Raw genomic sequence first — 14,724 nt, forward strand, 5'->3', positions numbered from 1 at the left:
TGTAATTCTGTATCAAACACCCTCCAAAAAGGATGTGCCAATTTTTAGTCCCATGAAAAATACATAAGAGTGCTTGTTACCCCCATCTTTGCCAATTATATGTATGTTTTCAAAAGAGAACGCATAAGTAGCATGAGAAACATAGGGTAATTTTGGCAGTTTGGGAAGATATTTTAAATTCACTAATTCACTCGCTAATTAGTTATTAAAATCCATTATGTTCCATGCACTATGCTAGGCCCTAGAGATAACAATTTCCAAACGTAACACATATCTGAGTGGGAATTCTAGGCTCAGCTGTTCCTACTTCTTCGCAATGTCTTCCATTATTTTTTTCTTGTGTGTGTGTGTGTGTGTGTGTGTGTGTGTGTGCGCGCGCGCGTGCGCATGCATGCAGCACACAGGATCTTACTTCCTCACCAGGGATGGAACCCGAGCCCCTTGCAGTCGAAGTGCGGAATCTCAACAACTGGACCACCAGGGAAGTCCCATTTTCCATTATTTCTAAATCAAAAGTGTTTTTGTTTCTTTTGTTTTAAGCTTCAATGATTTTTCTTAAAGTTTACCAGGTTTCATAAGTAAGGGTGAAGTAGGATTCGGATTACCCCAGCACAAACTTTCGAGGGTCATCCAAGAGGCTGCCTTCTGTCATTCCTTGTATCACTGTCTTAAAATGTTCCTTAACCGTTTATGGACTTTTGTCCTTAAAAATTATCATGGCACAGGGACTTCCCTGATGGCACAGTGGATAAGACTCTGCACTTCCAATGCAGGGGCCCTGCGTTCGATCCCTGGTCAGGGAACTAGATCCCACATGCGTGCCGCAACTAAGAGTTTGCATGCCACAACTAAGGAGCCCGTGTGCCGCAAATAAGGAGCTGGGGAGCCACAAATAAGGAATCTTGGAGCCGCAACTAAGGAGCCCGCCTGCCGCAACTAAGACCTGGTGCAACCAAAATAAGCAAACAAATAAATATTAAAAAAAAAATTATCATGGCACAGGGACTTCCCTGGTGGCACAGTGGTTACGAATCCGCCTGCCAATGGAGGGGACACAGGTTTGATCCCTGGCACGGGAAGATCCCACGTGCCGTGGAGCAACTAAGCCTGTGTGCCACAACTACTAGTCTGCGCTATAGAGCCCGCAAGCCACAACTACTGAGCCCTCGTGCCACAACTACTGAAGCCTGCATGCCTAGAGCCCATGATCGGCAACAACAGAAGTCACTGCAATGAGAAGCACGCGCACCGCAATGAAGAGTAGCCCCTGCTCGCCGCAACTAGAGAGAGCCGCGTGCAGCAATGAAGATCCAATGCAGCCAAAAATAAATTAATTAATTAACTAAATTTAAAAAAAAGTATCATGGCACAGAGGAATATAATGGCTCTGGGTTCAAATCTCAGCTCCACTACTTACTTACTCTGTGACTTCAGTCATTATTTTCTCTCCAAGACTTTTTTTGCTTATCTGTTAAAACGGGGCAATTATCTTCCTGACAAGATAATTGTAGGGATTAAAGAAGTAAAACAGTAAGGGACTAGCACAGTGCCTGGCACATAGTTAAGTGTTCAAGAAATGTTAATTGCTCCTCCACTGTGAGGTCTCACAGAGTACAATGAAGGTGTAACTGCTTCTTTATACTCCCCAGGGAGCTATGCAATCAGCAGGTATTTGGTTAACTTGCTGAATGAATGAGTCACAACTTCTCTTTCTGAATGAGCATCGCTCCTTGAAGGCACTGTAGGTGAGACATCAGAACTGTGTATGAGGAAATCCAGAACAGGACACAGTTTGATCTGGGCAAAATCAGATTTTCCCCAAAAGTGTCAAAATCAGGAGGCACCTGTTGTATCTATTATCACTATAAATAACATCAGCTAACACTCTGCTCAGCCCTTTACATGAATCATCTCATTTAATCGTTACAACCTGCCTTTGAGGTAAACACTGCTTACCATCTTCAGCATCCCCTGGGATGTTAGATTAAGGCGCAGAGTAGTTAGGTCACTTGCCCATGGTCACAGAGCCAGTCAGAGGCAAAGTTTTCAACTCCTAAGCCAATGTGCTTAAGTACCTCAGTGATCTGTCTGTGTGTCTATCTCCTCAAGCCCAGACCCAGCTTCCAGGTGCCTTGCTCAGCACAGGGCTAGACACCTCAAGAACACCTCATAAATGTGTATGGGCTGATGGCTCTGATGCCCAGGAGTGTTTAGAAGTGTACAACTCAAGATGAGTCAATGTAGCCAATTAAAGTAGAAAATCAGTGTCCTAAAAGAACAAGACATTCTTCAGTGATGTTTTTCAGAACTGGAAATGTTACATAACTGTTTCAGAGTAATTTTTTCTTAAGTATTGTCCAAAACTCTTAAACAAATGAAAAAAAAAGATCGGGGATATGCAACCAGAAAAAGTTCAGGTTTCCCCAAATTAGTACCGACCTGTATTAGAGATTATGCTACTCACACAGAGGATTAATTATTCACTGAACTGTCTTGCTCACTCTAGTTAGACACCTCCTGGAGTCACATGCACAGTGCCTGACACAGAGTACATGTTCAATAAATGTATGTCAATAAATGATGGGAATTTGCCAATTTCAATTCAAACCAATATAACTGGATAAAATACTGTATTAAAGGAAGCTCTTCAGACTGGACAGATCCTAGTTAAGGGCTGTAAATTTCGAGTATAATACAGTGAGAGGACAAAACTGGAGCCAGAGGACCTAGTCTGATGCTCAGCTCTGCCACTCAACTAAGCCAGGGTCCTCACCTGCAAATGGGGTAATTGTGTCTGTCCTTCCTTTGTCATCAGAGAAATTTTCAAAGTGAGAGTTTTGCTTTCACGCAGTCAGTAAATTCTTATTAAATTCAGATTCTATAAAATCTTATTAATTCAAATTTTATTTGCGGCTGAGCTGAAGACCTCTGAAATACTCTAAAGGTAGAGTATCAAGAAAATGAATAAGGTCGACAAGGTTTAACCAACTAAGGAGAAAACTTTCTAAGAGTTTTAATAACATCAGCATATACTTGACAAAAACAATGTGATTTCACTTCTCCTTTCAATAGGAGGTCCCAAGGAGAACCATCAGGAGAGCATTTATAAGATAGACCAGCGGAGTTCCCTGGTGGTCTAGCGGTTAGGATTTGGCACTTTCACTGCTGTGACCCGGGTTCAATCCCTGATTGGGGAACTGAGATCCTGCAAGCCTCACGGCCAAAAAAAAAAGACACTATGAACAGAGTAAGAAGGCAACTCACAGAATGGGAGAAAATATCTGTCAAACATATATCAGAGGGATCAATATCCTGAATACATAGAGAACTCCTAAAACTCAACAACAAAAAAATGAACAATCCAATTCAAAAACGGGCAAAGGACTTGAATAGACATTTCCCCAAAGAACATATACAAATGGCCAGTAACAACATGAAAAGATGCTCAACATCACTAATTATTAAGGAAATGCAAATCAAAACTATGAGATACCATCTCATACCCATTAGGATGGCTACTATTTAAAAAACAAACAAACAGAAAACAAGTGTTGGTGAGGAGTTGGAAAAATCAGAACCCTTGTGCACTTTTGGTGGGAATGTAAAATGATTCAGCTGCTGCAGAAAATTCTAGGGCAGTTCCTGTATTTTCCAAAATGTCTAATACGAGTACATATTACTTTCACAATTAGAATTACTGGGGGGGGTGTGTCTGACTATGTGTGTTTTCAAGATAGTCTAGTTAGAGCCAAATGCTCTGGGGTCAAGAGAAGCGTGGGTGCACTGGTAGCTTTGCCACCTCAGGCAGCTGCCCAAGGCCATCACCAGTCCTAACATTTCCAACTACCACTGACTCCTCGACTCCCTGCCTGTGACCAGACAAACACAAGAGTAGCTCCCAAATTACAGGATTTCCTAGTGGTCTTATCACATCTGGGATGATGCTGTAGTACCCCTTTCACTTGACATGGCCGCCCTAGCTCTGCATGGTCAACAGTGGTTGGGGTTGAACCAACCTCTGAGTGGTCAGACGTACAACTCACTCTGCACTTCAACATGTCCAAATCCAACTGCCATCAGGTCACGGAGTTACTGGCACTGCCTCAGATTTTGCAGTTCAGCTCTCAATGAATTACTTCAAGGGGCTTCAGGAGATCTGGAAACTCTGAATATTTACATGTAAAATTATACATGATGACAAGTAACTCAATTACAAAAGGGCAAAGGATTTGAATAGACATTTTCTCCAAAGAAGAAATGACCAACGTGCACGTGAAAAGCTGTTCAACACCATCTAGCCTTAGGGAAATGCAAATAAAACTACAATGAGATGCCACTTCACACCCACTATGGTGGAAAAAAATAATAATAATAAAGGACAATAACAAATGTTGAAGAGGGTGTGGAGAATGGAATCCTCATTTATTGCTAATGAAAATGTAAAATGGTGGACTTCCCTGGTGGCACAGTGGTTAAGAATCCGTCTGCCAATGCAGGGGACATGGGTTCAATCCCTGGTCCAGGAAGATCCCACATGTCGTGGAGCAACTAAGCCTGTGTGCCACAACTACTGAAGCCCGCATACCTAGAACCAGTGCTCTGCAACAAAGACCCAACACAGCCAAAAATAAATAAAAAAAATTTTAAAAGAAAATGTAAAATGGTGAGCTGCTGTGGAAAACAGTTCAGCAGGCAAAAAGTTAAAAATAGAGTTGCCATTGACCCAGCAAGTTCACTCCTACGTAAACACATTTAAGAGAACTGAAAATATGTTCAAACAAAAATTTGTACATGAATGTTCAGAGCAGCATGTCATAACAACTAAAAGACAGAAACAACTTAAATGCCAATCAACTGACAAATGGATAAACAAAACACAGTATATCCCTACAGTGGAATATTACTCAGCCATAAAAAGGACTGAAGTACTGACACATGCTATGACATGGATGAACCCCAAAAACATTACACTTAATGAAAGAAGCCAGACATAAAAGGCCACATACATGTGATTCCAGATTAGTGGTTGCCAGGGGATGGGAAGAAGGGAGACTAGGGAGAACTGCTAACATGTACAGGGCTTCTTCGGAAGATGAAAATGTTCTGGAATTAAGACAGTGGTGATGGTTGCATAACTTTGTGAACATTCACACTTTAAAATGGTGAATTTTATGATATGTGAATTCTACCTCAAAAAAATAAATTTGAGCGACAGTCTACAAAATAATTGGCCAGTTCTCTTCAAAAGTTTAGTCATGAAAGACAAAAAAGGCTGAGGAACTGTCTCAGATTTAAGAGGCTAAGGAGACTTGATACTAAATGCAATGTGGGAAACTGGATTGGATCCTGGAACAGAAAAAGGACATTAGTGGGACAAATGGCAAAACTTAAATAAAGCCTATAGCTTAGTTAGTAGTACTGTATTTACGTTAATTTATTAGACAATGTTATTATGGTTATGTAAATGTTAACATTAGGGAAAGTTGCGTAAAGAGTATACAGGAAGTTTGTGTATTATTTCTGGAAGTCTAAAATTATTTCAAAATAAAAAGTAAAAAAGAAAGTACATGGAGCAGGTCAGGGGGTTGGCAATTTTTTTTCTGAAAAGCACTGTACATTAAATACCTTAGACTTTGCAGACCATATGGTCTTTGGGGCAACTCTGTTGCCAAAATCAGTACGTAAATTAAAGGGTGTGGCTGTGTTCCAATAAAACCTTATTTACTTGGTTCGATTTTCCTAAAATGCTGATTTAGGTACTTTTTTAAGAGGAAAATTTCAGATTGAGAAGTTTTAAAGACACCACTAAATTACAATCATTTTACTCAACGCCTGGATAATATCTGAATAAGCATTTCACTTTTTTTACATCCTCGGAAACACAAACAAAAAAGGGAGGAAGATAAACACAGGCAGGAAGTCTTGGCTCAAACCCAACCTTTTTTTGGCATTCCAGCAGGACTGGGTCAATATGGAACCTCTGTTCTATAGGGCAACGTAAGCATTCTAACAGGTTTCTGAAAAGTGATCTGCTTGGAGTTTTGTAAATCACAAAATAAGGAGCTCTGATGTTTAATTAGAAAACTAAAGATATGTTAGAAGCATTATCTGCAGATTACATGTGAGGATGAACTGGCAAGTCAAGTCCATCACAGGACTGTTTTAAATGTTGATGAAATTAGCCAACAGATTGCAAAAACTCTCTCAGTAGACACAACATCTATAACAACAAACTGCTGGAGAGAGGATTAAAGAGGGATTTATATCCTGGAGCTGGGGGAGGCTGGCTTGAACAGCCTCCTTCCAACCCATACTCTTCAGCTCTGTGAGTCCAAAGAGTTCACTGGCTTCTCCTCATCAAAGTCTTCAGATTCATTTCCAAGTTATTCTAAGAAAGTAAGCTACAAACTGATGGGGTGGGGACCCTGCTTAGTTATTCATTCAACAAACATTTAAGGAGCCCTTATCAGATGGGCCATTCCAAAGTCCTTGAAAAGAAGGATGGGACACAGGACAAGGAAGAGATGACATAAGTTCAAACCCACTGGCCTCACTTCTAGAGATGTAGGCTGGGCGGATGGAAAAAAAGAAGACAGCACCAGAAAGACTCAAGGTAACTACTCAGAATTAGACACTTTCAAGTTGAAAAGGACCTCCATCTAATAACTCCTTTGACAGGGAGTTCACTAACTCTGGAGGCAATCCATTCCATTGCTGGTCACCTGTGGCCAGCATTAAGTTCTTCTATTAAATCAAAATTTTGTCTTCCTGTAGAATCCACCTATTGATCCTAGTTTCTGCCTCTTTCAACCGCAAAGACGAAGTGGAAGCCCTCTTCACCGAAACAATCTTTTCTGTTTTTGATGAGATTGTTTTTTTTTTTTCCCTTCCATTGCTCCCTTTTCCGGGCTAAACATTCTCGCCAGCCACCCCCCTCGCCCCCCCAAAGATCCTGAACAACTTCCAGCTGCCTCAAAGCAAAGAACTCACAGCAAGAAAGCACTTATGATCAGTGGGCTTCAAACATCGGTATGCAGAGGACCCCCGAGGAGCATGTTCAAAATATAGTTTCCCTGGTTCCGACCCAGATTCTAAATGAGTCTTATTTGAGTCCTACACTGTGAAGTATGCACCGTAGGGTATTTCAAAGCAGAGGCTGTGAGAACCATATTTAGAGATACACTGCCTTGTTTTACAAATGAGGAAACTGAGGCCCGACACAGGGAAAGGATTTGGCCCATAAAGCACAACTGGCTGTCGGCGACGAAGTCGCAGAGTCGGGCCTCTTACTCCCAAGCCCAACTCTATTCAGCGCGCTTCCGGGCCTCGGCCTCTCCACTCGGGGCAAACTCATTAAAAGAACCTCCACATGACAGAGGCGGCCTCGACTGGAAGTCAGAGTGAGTTTCTGCCTGGAAAGGAGAGCTTGTGGGGGCCTTTTCCCTACTTGGGGCCTCAGTTTCCCCAAACTGTAATCACTGGACGAAAGACCACAATACAAGCCTGACCTCCCTTCTGGGGCGAATGGCCCGGGCCAGAGCTGGACTTGTTGTCTCTGTGCTCCTGGGCTCAGGTGTCGCAGCCCGTGGGCCTGCTGAAGGCGGAACCCGGTCCCCGCCCGCGTCCCTCAACCTGGACGGCCCCCACCTGCCGCCCCAACCCCTCATGTACCTGCCTCTGCTCAGCTAACGCCGCCGAGGGCGCCCCAGCCTGTCCGTCCGTCGGCCGCCCAGCCAGCCCCTTAGCTGGGTCAGTCCGGCCTGCCGGACTTCAGATTCCACCTACACGTACGCTGGTCAGCTGACTCAGAGACGCCGCTCTCCGAAGACTTCCGGCCACAACCGGAAAAGGTTGGTCCGCGCCGCTGTGCTTCGGCCCCAGATACTGGGCTCTAAGGTTCCGCCTGCTGGCAGGAAGCGGAAAAACACAGGGACCGTTTGGCAGCTTTTTAAAAAGCCTAAGTCCGGGCATGGAAGCCCCAGACGTGCTTGGAACATTTTTGTTGGAACAGAGTGTAAGGATGATGGCAATCAGAAAGACGGGAATATGTCATAGGACACAGGAGCTAACTTGAAGGAGATCCCACTGGCCAAATCTGGGCAATTTGAGCAAAATACATAATGATAGTAACAGAATATAACTGAATAAAATTATAACCCAATGACTCTTTACTGATATAAATAAAGAAGTGATTAATAAATGGGAGAGAAGGGGAAATTCTTCCTTTTAGTAGAATGACAACTAGCAGATATGACGGAGTTAAAAAATCAGTAATGGACGGTAAAGCTAGAGGAACAGGATGGTTACACAGTAAAGGGTCTCCCATAAATTACTTATTGATTGCAAAGGGAGAATAGGAATTTCCCAGAGGTGTAACCTCGCAGAACAAGTGAATCAAAATGATCAGAGTTAACATCACCAGTTATAGGTCAAGTAAAGATTATGTGCCTCCTGGAAGGGATGAAATTTGGATATGGATCATGGTTTAGGGGTTGGGTATCAATGTTAAAATTTCTATTGTGGTTATGTTAAGAGAACACCCTTGTTCTTAGGAAATATTCACTGAAGTATTTAGGGGTAAAAGGGCACAATGTCTCCAACTTAATTTCAAATGATTCAGAAAAAAATTCAGGTGTATAAAAATTGAGAGCATGATTTAAGGAAATGAGGCAAAATGTAAGCAAGTGGTGAATCTAGGTGAAAGGTATATGGAAGTTCCTTACATAATTTTTGCAATTTTTCTTTAAGTTTCAGATGCCAACTAAAGAAGGTCTCTTGACACCCGGTTCTACAAGGATTGAGTCATTAGCCACCGTAGTCTCTGACCTTCAACACACAATGAAAGGAGTTCAGGGGCGAAGATCAGGAATGAGGCACTCTCTGTTCTGGGAAAACTGGCAGAACAGGTCTTCAGATGGTTAGATATTTTCAGGAGAAAATTTTAGGAGCCCAATTTCTTGCATATTTTCATACCTAGAAAGACACTAATGTCATTAACTGAGATATGTGTTCCTCATGACTCACAGCAACCTTCTACTGAGATGTGTGCTTGATTGCTCATACCCATTCTCCAAAATCACATATAAACCAACCTCGCCCACCTCTTTGGAGCAGGTCCTCAAAGTTCCTATCTAAGAGGCTGTTTCCCCCTGGGCTATAGTCATCAGTAAGTCCCCAAATAAAACTGAAACAGCTCTCACATTGTACATTTTTATTTCAGTGGACAATGATATAAAAATTAAAATTTACCCCCAGAATGAGGGGAGTGCCTTGGTTCTAGCCAATTTACTTATTTACCTATCAAACATTAATTTATGTGCTGAGCACTGGTGATGCAGTAGGAAACAAGACAAGATCTTTGCTTTCATGCCTAGCAGGAAAAATGTCAAACATACAATCACAAAACTAATGGGCTACCTGGCTTGAAAATATTAATAGCTAACATTTACTGAGCCTACCTAAGCACACACCACACAATGGTTCATTTGATCCTCACAGCAGCCCTGCAAATGGTTTTGATCATTACCTCTGCTTTACAAATGGGTAAAGGAAAACTTTTAAAAGTTTATGCAATTTTATCCTTTAACAGTTTTCAGATGACATACTGATAGGTGACAGAGCTGCAATTTGCACCCAGACATTGTTCTCTGGAGTTCTTCTTTTTTTTTAAAATTTATTTTTGGCTGTGTCTTTGTCGCTGCACGTGGGCTTTCCCTAGTTGGGATGAGCGGGGGCTACCCTTCATTGCGGTGAACGGGCTTCTTATTGCAGTGTCTTCTCTTGCTGCGGAGCACGGGATCTAGGTGCACGGGCTTCAGTAGTTGTGGCTTGTGGGCTCTAGAGTGCAGGCTCGGTAGTTGTGGTGCACGGGCTTGATTGCTCCACAGCATGTGAGATCTTCCCCAACCAGGGATCGAACCCGTGTCCCCTGCACTGGCAGGCAGATTCTTAACCACTGTGCCACCAGGGAAGTCCCGTTCTCTGGAGTGCTCAACACCCATCTTCGTTGTTTCATGAATTCAACAAGCATTTATTAATTGCCTGCAATTATCCCAGGGACTGTCTTAGGGGTTGGGTCTGAGTAGGGGGTGAAGGTAGTAGATGAAATAAACTCATAGATGAAATTCCTCATCTGCCAGACTTCTCTTCAAGTTCCTGTGGACACAGGGATGTTTCTAGTCACATGAACCTGGATTTGAGTCCAGGCTCTGAGAAACAGAAAAGCAGCCCCTGATACCCAGGAGCTAGCCTGGCACTTACAGGAAGGCCTTGGTGTTCTCCTGTTGAGCATAAAAACAAAACACAGAACATCAACATCAGACAAGGCTGCTCTGTGACTGTGATGGATCAGGACAATATAAAGACCTCTCCATAATCATGTATGAACCAGACAAAGCAAGAGCATTGTCCAAAGCACAAAAATGACCAAGTATTTCCCTAACCTAGCTCATATAGAGATTGCTGCTTCTTCACCAATTACAGCTTTAGTCTCAGTCTAGTCTTCCCTCGTTCTAGATAAGATTTACCAAGGTACCCGTCATAGCATCTGATCCAGATAAAACCCGGCTTCCTTATTTATTTAACTATAGCTAAATAAATATAAACCCGGCTTCCTTATTTATTTAACTATAGTTGACTTACCATATTGTGTTAGTTTCAAATGTAGTTTCAGATTCTTTCTTTTTTTTAAAATTAATTAATTTATTTTTAGATTCTTTTCCATTATAGGTTATTACAAGGTATTGAATATAGTTCCATGTGCTATACAGTAAATCCTTTTCGTTTATTTTATTTTATTTTAAAAATCTTTAGAATTTGTATATTTTTTTGGCTGCACTGCGAGGCTTGTGGGATCTTAGTTCCTCAACCAGGAATCAAACCCGGGCCCTCGGCAGTGAAAGCACGGAGTCCTAACCACTGGACTGCCAGGGAATTCCCTATCTATTTTATATATAGTGGTGTGTATCTATTAATCCCATACTCCTAATTTATCCCTCACCCTCCCCTTTCCCCTTTGGTAACCATAAGTTTATTTTCTTTGTCTGTAAGTCTTTCTGTTTCATTAAGTTGATCTGTATTATTTGTTTGGATTCCATGTATAAGTGATAGCATATAATACTTGTCTTTCTCTGCCTGACTTACTTCACTTAATATAATAATCTCTAGGTCCATCCATGTTTCAGCAAATGGCAATATTTCATTCTTTTTAATGTCTGAGTAATATTCTATTGTGTATATATATATATACCACATCTTTATCCATTCATCTGTTGATGGACATTTAGGTTGCTTCCATGTCTTGGCTATTGTGAATAGTGCTGCCATGAACACTGAGGTGCATATATCTTTTCAATTAGAGTTTTTGTCTTTTCCAGATGTATGCCCAGGAGTGGGATTTCTGGATTATATGGTAACTCTATTTTTAGGTTTTTGAGGAACCTCCAAACTGTCTTCCATAGTGGCTGCACCAACTTACATTCCCACCAACAGTGTAGGAGGGTTCCCTTTTCTGCACACCCTCCCCAGCATGTATTATTTGTAGACTTTTTAATGATGGCCATTCTAACTGATGTGAGGTGATACCTCATTGTAGTTTTGATTGGCATTTCTCTAATAATTAGCGATGTGGCGCATCTTTTCATGTGCTACTTGGCCATCTGTATGTCTTCTTTGGAGAAATGTCTATTTAGATCTTCTGCCCATTTCTTAATTGGAAACGCTGCTTCCTTAAGCCCACCCCCAAATTATCACACACAAGCCCAAATCCTAAATGTCCTTCCTAAGACTCTGTTACTGAGATGCCCTATCATTCCTCATAGTTCACATCCCCCACTTTGCTGTAACAAATAATAAACCCAACTTGTTCGACCACGGGTGTGCTTCTGGTGGTCTCTGATTGGAGAGCATTCAAAGATCCCTTGCTCACTAGCTATGTGAATTCAGACATCAGTTTCACCTACAGAAGCCCCCATTTCCTCACCTGTTGAAATGCAAAGATTTATTCCTACCTCAGAAGGTTGTTGTGAGGATATGGAACAGGCTTAGCACTGAGAGCTCTCAGTGTACTTTGAAAAATTCCTGCTTGAGATGCAAACTATTATATATAGGACAGATAAACAGCAAGGTCCTACTATATAGCACAGGGAACTGTATTCAATACCCTGTTCTAAAGTATAACGGAAAAGAATATGAAAAATAATATATATGTATAACTGAATCACTTTGCTGTACAGCAGAAATTAACTCAACATTGGAAATCAACTATACTACAATAAAAATAAAATAAAATTCCTGCCTGAGCTGCTACCTCCTTTGAAAAGTCACAGAGCACCATCATTATGAAAAGATATTGAAGCCAACAGCTCCAATTAAGACAATGTGCTGATTGTATTCCCCTTTGTTCTTTTCTTGGGTTCATGAGGCAGACTAAAGGCGAAAGTTCAACTTTTCCTTTGTCAGAAATGAGGTCATTCTCATGGTCTCTTCTGGAAACGTTCCTGAAACTTTAACGTAAGGGAACCAGCACTGTTTATTTCTTCATGTTCTTGCTATTAAAAATGTTCCCAAGACATAACAGAATTGGAACTACCAAACTTGGAAGCACTTCAGCTTCAAAAATATATCAAGTAATATCTTCTCTGCTTAGCTCATTAAGGTACTTACAGACCCCAGAAGCCCTGTTGGTGATGTTTGCATTTATCCTGCTAGGACCCAGCATGGATTTAATAGTATTTGATGCCTACAGCAAACTGTGCTAAATAAAAAATATTCATTCCTGTTGGGAAGAATAAAATAAATAGAAATGTTCTGATGTCTTCCTCTGCTTGCTCTGAGCATCCCAAGGGTTCTCATGTTAATAGCCCTAACCTTCCCCCGCCCCCTCACCTCCTCTCCAGGCTATTCCTCCGACTAATAATAACACGCATACGAATAATGGCAGCTAATATTTATTGAATGTTTATTATGTTTATTAACGTGTCACACACAGTGCTAAGGGCTTTATGCAGTTTAATCCTTACCCCCAAATTTCGAAACAAGTAATATTACACAAGAGGAGCTAGAGGCCCAGAGAAGTTAAGCAGCATATCCAAGGCCACACAGCTGGTAAGAATCAGATTCATTTGGAATCTGACAACAAACCTTCTCCTGTTAAAATGCTGCCTTGCCACCCTGGGCCAGCGAGTAGGGTCTATGAAGCGACAGAGGGAGGGATGGGCCTGGAAAGAAAGAAAGGGCAGGGGCAAGGGGGAGTGGGGGTCCATGCAGAGGCAATCAGATCTTCTCCAGAGTGCAGAGGGAAGGGGTGGAGATTAGGAGCACAAGAAAAGTAGGAGGCCATTGCAGAGCCTCAGAGGGAGTGGGGACTTGTGTCAAGGGTTTTGGGGGGCCAGGAAGGTTGAATAGTGGGAAAGGGCAAGTTATTGTGAAGGAGAAAAGTGTGATTAAGGACCTGAGGCCGTACAGGTGTATAACTGCCAGGTGAGGAGAGGCAAGGATTCTAGGGGACCTTCTGACCTATGTGATCTGTTAAGGCTCACAGATCCCTGCCCTTCTCTGGGCCTCAGTGTTTCCTCTGTTCAATGCAGGGAGAGAAGATTCCAGGATCCCAGGAACCAGTCCAGCTTGGGTAGGTGGTGAGGAGATGGCATCATTTTTTCCTTTGGTCTCCTCACCTGACATGGGAAAGAAGGTTCCCTGAGCCTGGCCCATCCCCATCCAAACCCCAGGCTCGGGTTAGTCTCCCGCCATGGGTCCAGGAGGCTCAGAGAGAAAGACCATGTATGCAAACAGAATGGAGAATAAGCCAGAGAAAGCACCCCCAGTCCTCCTCAACTCCAACTGTTCCTCGGAGGAGGTGGGCCTGTTAGAAGCATGGCCTCATTGGTTACCCAACCCAGAGCAAATGTGCAAATCCTTGCTGTGTACCTTCAGGCATGTCACTTAACCTTGAGCCTCAGGCTCCTCTCATTCTCTGTGCATGGGTTCTAAGGTTGGGCTGAAGTCCACTGCACCCCTGCCATCAATCCTTCTGCCCCAGGACAGCTCACGGTCTGTTTCTTCTGCCTTCTGCCAAGGCCTGGCCTAGGGCTCTGCAACATGGCAGCCCTGCTGGCCGAGGACAGCGTCTCACTTGGGTCGAGGGCAGAGTGAACCAGCCTGACTTCTCAGGTTCAAGTCTGGATGGTATTATTTGTTTAGGGACATGGCCACTAGATGGTATCAGGGCTATATTCTGGAATCTTCTGAGAACTGGGCAAGGAGGACCCTATTCCTGGGAGTTAGGCTCTTCCCAGAGGATTCTGTAATATTCCCAACACAGATGAGGCTTGGACAAAAGTCTAGGAAACCAAGGAAGGTTTCCTAGTGAAGGAGAGGAAAATCAAGAAGCCACCAAGAAGTCATGGTCCAAACCCTGGGCAGTGTGGGGAGGGAGGTGGGGTACTCATCTGGCAGCCCATCTCTGACCTGCACCTCTGGGAGCCCAGGAAGGAAGGGAGGAATATTCACTCAGGGTGTACCATGTGCCAGGCATTATGGGGAGATTTTTTTTCTTACATTTTTATCAGTGAGTCCTGTTTTTTTGTTTGTTTGTTTCGGTTTTTTTTTGGCTGTGCCACATGGCTTGTGGGATCTTAGTTCCCCGACCAGGGATCGAACCCCAGCTCCCCAGCAGTGAAAGCGCCAAGTCCTAACCACTGGACAGCCAGGAAATTCCCATCTCAG

The 14,724-nt window shown here is 42.7% G+C and overlaps 1 protein-coding gene across 6 annotated transcripts in view; it reads right to left on the reverse strand.

The window, feature by feature from the left end:
• The window catches only part of LOC116765143 (E3 ubiquitin-protein ligase RNF185), an 88,196-nt gene extending 80,373 nt beyond the window's left edge, over positions 1–7,823 (reverse strand). Inside the window, exons 1-2 of one of the 6 annotated variants that reach the window (XM_032654405.1) lie at positions 7,672–7,793; positions 4,017–4,165 (exon numbers count right to left, since the gene is read on the reverse strand). The gene's annotated coding sequence lies outside the window, so the exon portion shown is untranslated. Of the gene's footprint in view, positions 1–4,016; positions 4,166–7,671 lie in introns of all 6 variants that reach the window. The other 5 variants (XM_032654403.1, XM_032654404.1, XM_032654407.1 and 2 more) reach the window with 5 other exon arrangements.
• Between the last annotated feature and the right edge of the window lie 6,901 nt (positions 7,824–14,724).

This window comes from Phocoena sinus, chromosome 14 (genome assembly GCF_008692025.1).
Source record: "Phocoena sinus isolate mPhoSin1 chromosome 14, mPhoSin1.pri, whole genome shotgun sequence".
NCBI lineage: Eukaryota > Metazoa > Chordata > Mammalia > Artiodactyla > Phocoenidae > Phocoena > Phocoena sinus.